Source organism: Nomascus leucogenys, chromosome 22a (assembly GCF_006542625.1).
Source record: "Nomascus leucogenys isolate Asia chromosome 22a, Asia_NLE_v1, whole genome shotgun sequence".
Classification (NCBI taxonomy): Eukaryota; Metazoa; Chordata; class Mammalia; order Primates; family Hylobatidae; genus Nomascus; species Nomascus leucogenys.
This window is the reverse complement of record NC_044402.1, coordinates 31231850-31238388: the sequence shown is the minus strand read 5'-3', so window position 1 is coordinate 31238388 and position 6539 is coordinate 31231850.

The following is a 6539-nucleotide window of genomic DNA, read 5'->3' as shown; positions in this document are numbered from 1 at the left end:
CTCTCCTGGCCCACATCACAGCTTCCTACCCCATCTCCCTGCTTCTGTGCCTCCACTCTTGCCCCTATAGCCCTATACAACCCATTATTTTTATGATTTTTTGAGACTGAGTCTCACTCTGTTGCCTAGGCTGGAGTGATCTCAGCTCACTGCAACCTCCACCTCCCAGGTTCAAGCAGTTCTCTGCCTCAGCCTCCCAAGTAGCTGGGATTACAGGCACCTGCCACGATGCCTGGCTAATTTTTGGTAGAGATGGGGTTTCACCATCTTGGCCAGGCTAGTCTTGAACTCCTGATCTCATGATTCACCCGCCTCAGCCTCCCAAAGTGCTGCAACCCATTATTTTTATTTATTTATTTTTTTGAGTCAGAGTCTCTCACCTAGGGTGGAATGCAGTGGCACAATCTCAGTTCACTGCATCCTCCACCTCCTGAGTTCAAGCAATTCTCATGCCTCAGCCACCTGTGTAGGTGGTATTATAGGCATGTGCCACCATGCCTGGCTAACTTTAGTCTTTTTAGTAGAGACAGGGTTTCACTATGTTGGCCAGGCTGGTCTCGAACTCCTGACCTCAAGAGATCTGCCTGCCTCAGCCTCAAAGTGCTGGGATTATAGACGTGAGCCACCATGCCTGGCCCCTATACAACCCGTTCTCCATAGAGCAGCGAGAGAGTTTATGAAATTGGATTTTCACTTTCCTGCCTAAAATGTGTCCGTGGCTTCCCTTTACTCCTAGAATTCCTTGTGCTGCTTTACAAAGCCCAGATAATCTGCCCCTGACTCTCTGCCTCTTGCTCCATGCTGGCCCTAACCCACCGCGCTACAGCCATACCAGCTGCCTCTGGTCTTGAACACTTGTTTCTGCTCTAAAAGCCCCTGCGTTTGCTGCTATGGTCCAGAATGCTTTTTCCTGTCATATTTACATGGCAGACTTCTTACCATTCAGATCTCTGAGGGTCACCATCACACCACCCTTTTCATTCTCATGGTGTTTACTCCCATCTGATGTTTCTGTTGTTTATTTGTTTATTTGATTATTGCCCACCTCCCCAGCAGAATGTAAGCTCCATGAAAATCTGGGCTTTTCTCTGACTTGCTCACACCACTGTGTTCCCAGCAGGTGGATTTGTTCCTGGCACCATAGGTGCTAAAATGTGTTGAAAGAAGGAATGAGTGAAATGGGGTCTCTATCCCTTTCCTGCTGTTTTCCTTTGGGATTTGGTTTTATCGAACATAATCAATCCCCCTTCCTTCATATTTCTTGTGGACCATTTTTCTGCATCCCCACAGCTACCCCCTAATCTATACCAGCATCTGTTCCTCATCTTTGATACTGGAACAGTTTTCAAACTGACTCTGCCTCCACTCAAACTATCCTAGTTCTTCCTGACAGGCCGGGATGATCCTACCAAAAGTCTGACTCACTGCTGGATTTCCCGTTGCCCTCAGTGCAAAATCATAACTGTATCGAGGCCCACCTGATTCTGGCCCCTACTTTCCTCTCCGGCTTATTTCTCCCCACCAACCCCTCATTCAGATTGACCTTTTCCCCTGCATGCTTTTCTCCCTCCTACAAGTGGCATTGTTGAGGCTCTGGACAGCCCTGGAGTCTTCACTGAAGCCCCACCTCCAGTGTAACCATTTAACATTTGATGGAGCGGTTGGACTGGGGATGGGCCCATCTGGCCTGCAATAGCCACATATAGCCAGCAGATGGCAATCAGGTGCAGCAACAGACAAAGTGTCCGGGTTCCCAATCGGCACGCGGCACCTGCCTTACTGCTTTGGCCATCAGAGGGTGGTAGCAACTTCCTGAGAACTACCCTTATTGGGGTTCTGGATTCTCCTGTTTCCTCTTTTGCCTGAACTCTCAAACCAGAGCAAATCCTCTGATGCCTGGAGGAGTATCTCACAGTGGGGTCTAAGAACCACCTGGATCACAGTCTCCGTGGGAACTTCTCAGGAGCGTGGATTCCGGGGCCCCATTCACACCCGCTGACTCCAACCTTAGACATTGGAGAGGTAGTATATGCACACGGATAACCTTGCTGTGCCTCACTTTTTCCATCTGTAAGATGGGATTACAGTAATGCCTATAGGATAGTACCCTGCACATGGTGTTAGATGAGCCCAGTTTGAGAACCCCTGGGAGTCTGATTCCTGTTTTCTAGGAGGAAGTCAGTATCCATGGATACTGTTGTTCAAGGTTACCCTCTAGGTTAAAGACACTCCTGTCCCAGGACTGAAAGGTGTTTTTGCCAGAGGCTAGCACTGAGCCCTGAACTCACAGGCAGAAATTTTAGCTTCTGTTGGAAGAAATTAAGATAAAAAATGGTATATCAATATTTATTGATTTTGAAAAGGTTTCATAAGTATAGATAAATTATTCTTGTGTAGAAAAGCTGTTTCCTTTCTAATCTGCTTAGAAAGGCAGGGATACCAAGTGGTGACCATATTTGCTAAGAATACTTCATGCTGATTTTTGAAATCAACATCTGTTGAACTTATTTGTATTTTTCTTCACCATTTTCTGTCTCTGATGCAGTGTAGAAAGTCCAGTGAAATGAACAATGTGTGAATAAAGGAAGAAAAAAATGTGAAGTTAACTTTGCATCTTCTTCCAACATTCTGTGCAATTGTAATGTAACAAGTGCTTCTAACTATATATATATATATATATATATATATATATATATTTTTTTTTTTTTTTTTTTTTTTTTTTTTTTTTTTTTTTTTTTTTTTTGAGATGGAGCTTTACCATTGTTGCCCAGGCTGGAGTGCAGTGGAGCAATCTTGGCTCACTCCAACCTCCGCCTCCTGGGTTCAAGCAATTCTCCTGCTTCAGCCTCCTGAGTAGCTGGGATTACAGGTGTGCGCCACCACGCCTGGCTAATTTTGTATTTTTAGTAGAGACGGGTTTTCACCATGTTGGTCAGGCTGGTCTTGAACTCCTGACCTCAGTTGATGTTAGGATTTAACAATCTTAAATATAAAAGCTTCACCCCCCCAAAAAAAATTCAGTGAAACATTGAATAATTAAAAAAAATTATCTCCACATTTATCCCCTGGAGGAAGAGGATTTTGGTGGAGATCAACATAAGCTGCTCCCCAAATGTTTCTCTGGAGTCCAGCACTCAGGCCTCAGGGCATTGCTGGTGGCTTCTGGGTCCTGAGCATCCATCTCATATCCCAACCGCTGCTCCTGGATGTCCCACCATTGCTTCATTCTCACTGCCTGCCAATCTGGGCTCATCCCCTCATTCCCCTTGGACACACTTCTCTGAGTATTTTTCACCCCAGTTTCTGCAGCATCAGGTTCTTAGTTAAACTGTCCAGAAAGCTGAGAGGCATGCTAGAACGTTCTCTCTCCCATACCTCCATCCCAGCAAGACCCTAGAAACATGGCGGGTTTCACAAGGTTGCACACTGCTGGAAAATCGCAGGAAAGAGAATTCCATTGGTCCAGTCCATCCCTGTCCCATCCTTTCCCCTGAGCACAGCTTTCATGCCATGTCACACCTGAGGCTACTGGACAAGTCTTGGCCAAGGGCTGTGTCGGCCCTGCTCACAAGGGATCTGGCAGATGTAATAGGTTCCTATCTAGCAGCCTCTGAGAGGCTGAGCTCTGTGCTGTGAGCTGAGGAGACAGAGCCGTTTGTATTCAACTCTTGTCCTCATAAAGGCCTCAGTTTGCAACAGCTGTGGTGTGACACGGTGTGATAGAGGCTTCCATATGGAATGGGCAAAAAGTGCAGCAGGCTTGCAGGAAGCCTATGCTGGCTGATCTGTGTCTGGTACCTTGTGGCCTATTTTCCGAGAATGAGCCAGCTCTTTGAGTGTCGGCTGCCTGGGAGTCTCTGGGAAATGCCTCAGTTGCCCCTCAGGTGACCCTAGTCACTGGTTGTAAAAGACTCATTCCAGTTTGGTGGCTGTCACAGGAGGATGGGAAGCTAAGGGACAGGGCTCGTGCCACCAGGCAGTTGTCAGGATGGGGCTGGAAGGCTGAGAAGCAAAGCCCTGAGAGTGTGTGCAGGGGAGCCTGCTCCTGCCCCGCGGCTGTCCACTTTTATTGGCCTGATATCTCACCAGAACCTTCTAGTGTGATTGCTTCTCCCCAACCCCAGCCAGTGACACCCAGGTTACCTGTAGGGTGTCAGTAGTGGGTTCGTAAGTGTTCCCATTGCTAGTTTATCTCATGGAAGAGGAGGAGGGAAGGTTTTAGATAAGAAGCAGCAGAAAGTAGGTGTAATGGTATAAAAGTTTTTCCATGTGGCGGGGAGCGGTGGCTCTCGCCTGTAATCCCAGCACTTTGGGAAGCTGAGGCGGGTGGATCACAAGGTCAGGAGTTTGAGACCAGCCTGGCCAATATGGCGAAACCCCGTCTCTACTGAAAATACAAAAATCAGCCAGGTGTGATAGCGGGCATCTGTAATCCCAGCTACTCTGGAGGCTGAGGCAGGAGAATCGCTTGAACTCAGGAGGCGGAGGTTGCAGTGAGCTGAGGTCGTGCACTGCACTCCAGCCTGGGCAACAGAATGAGACTCTGTTAAAAAAAAAATTTCCATGAAAAATGACTTTGAAAATAGCATGAAATCCACTTAACTCTAGGAGGTCTTCCCTGCCAGGCAGAGAGCTGGGGGAACAGAGATAGGAGGGCAGCCAGAAGGAGACTGGGCAAGCAGCTGCTCATGTATGACCCTCTGCCTGCGGAGACCACTGGGTTGGCAGAAGGCAGGAAGGCCACAAGGGGTCCTCGCCAATGCCTCACCCCACTCCATACTGCAGCCCCCAGGGCCAGGAGGAGGAGAAGTGCAGGCTGTGGGGTCAGGGAGGTATTTGGGGAGCATCCAGGCTGAGTGGCTTTCGGTTCCCTTTCCTTCACCTGCCTCCCTCCCCCGCTGCATCTCATCCTGGCTCAGACAGTTGCCTCTGCAGTGTGGCAGACTGCAGGTATTGATAGTCAAGATCAGTTTCTAGGCTCCTTAACTGGGCAGAGTTATCTGTTGTCACTTGTTAGAATTGGGAGGGCGGGCCGGGCATGGTAGCTCATGCCTGTAATCCCAACACGTTAGGAGGCTGAGGCAGTTGGATCACCTGAGGTCGGAAGTTTGAGACCAGCCTGGCCAACATGGTGAGACCCCGTCTCTACTAAAAATACAAAAATTAGCTGGGTGTGGTGGCAGATGCCTGAAATCCCAGCTACTCAGGAGGCTGAGTCAGGAGAATCGCTTGAATCTGGGAGGCAGAGGTTGCAGTGGGCTGAGATTGCACCACTGCACTCCAGCCTGGGTAACAGAGTGAGACTCCATCTCAAACCAACAACAACAACAACAACAAAACCAAAAACAAAATTGGGGCACAATGGCACATGCTTGTAATCTTAGTGCTTTGGGAGGCTGAGGCAGGAAGATCACTTGAGGCCAGGAGTTCAAGGCTGCCAGTGAGCTATGATTGAGCCACTGCACTCTAGCCTGAGTTACAGAGTGAGATCTTGTGTCTAAAAGTAAGAGAAAAGAAAGGCCAGGTGCGGTGGCTCACGCCTGTAATCCCAGCACTTTGGGAGGCTGAAGTGGGCGGATCATTTGAGGTCAGGAGTTCAAGATCAGCCTGGCCAACATGGTGAAACCCAGTCTCTACTAAAAATACAAAAAATGAGCCAGGCGTGGTGGTGCATGCCTGTAAACCCAGCTACTTGGGAGGCTGAGGCACGAGAATCGTTTGAACCCAGGAGGCAGAGGTTGTAGTGAGCCGAGATTGTACCACTGCGCTCCAGCCTGGGAGAGTGAGACCCTGTCTCAAAAAGAAAAAAAAAAAGGAAAGAAAAGAAAAAAAAAAGCTGGGTGAAGTGGCTCATACCTGTAATCCCAGCACTTTGGGAGGCTGAGGCAGGCAGATCACGAGGTCAGGAGTTCAAGACCAGCCCTGCCAATATGGTAAAACCCTATCTCTACTAAAAGTACAAAAATTAGCCAGGCATGGTGGTGCATGCCTGTAGTCCCAGCTACTCAGAAGGCTGAGGCAGAAGAATCGCTTGAACCTTGTAGGAGGAAGTTGCAGTGAGCTGAGATTGTGCCACTGCACACCAGCCTGGTGACAGAGCAACACTCTGTCTCCAAACAAACAAACAAAAAAACCTTGAATCTAATACCAAACAAACAAAACACACACACACACACACACAAACACACACACACACACAAAGAAAAAAATAGAATTGGGGCACAACAAGGGAGGCATAACTGAGTTGCATGGCAGTATCCAGGACAGGGGCTGATGCCTGCAGGATCCACTGATCCTCAGAGCTCATCTTCACGGAAATAGGAGGGAGCCAAGTATCTTTGACTTGTGTTTTCTTTGTTTTGCTTGTTTTTGAGACAGTCTTGCACTGTCGTCCAAGCTGGAGTGCAGTGGCACAATCTCGGCTCACTGCAACCTCCGCCTCCTGGGTTCAAGCAATTCTCCTGCCTCAGCCTCCCGAGTAGCTGGGACTACAGGCTCACACCACCGCGCCTGGCTAATTTTTTGTGTTTTTAGTAGAG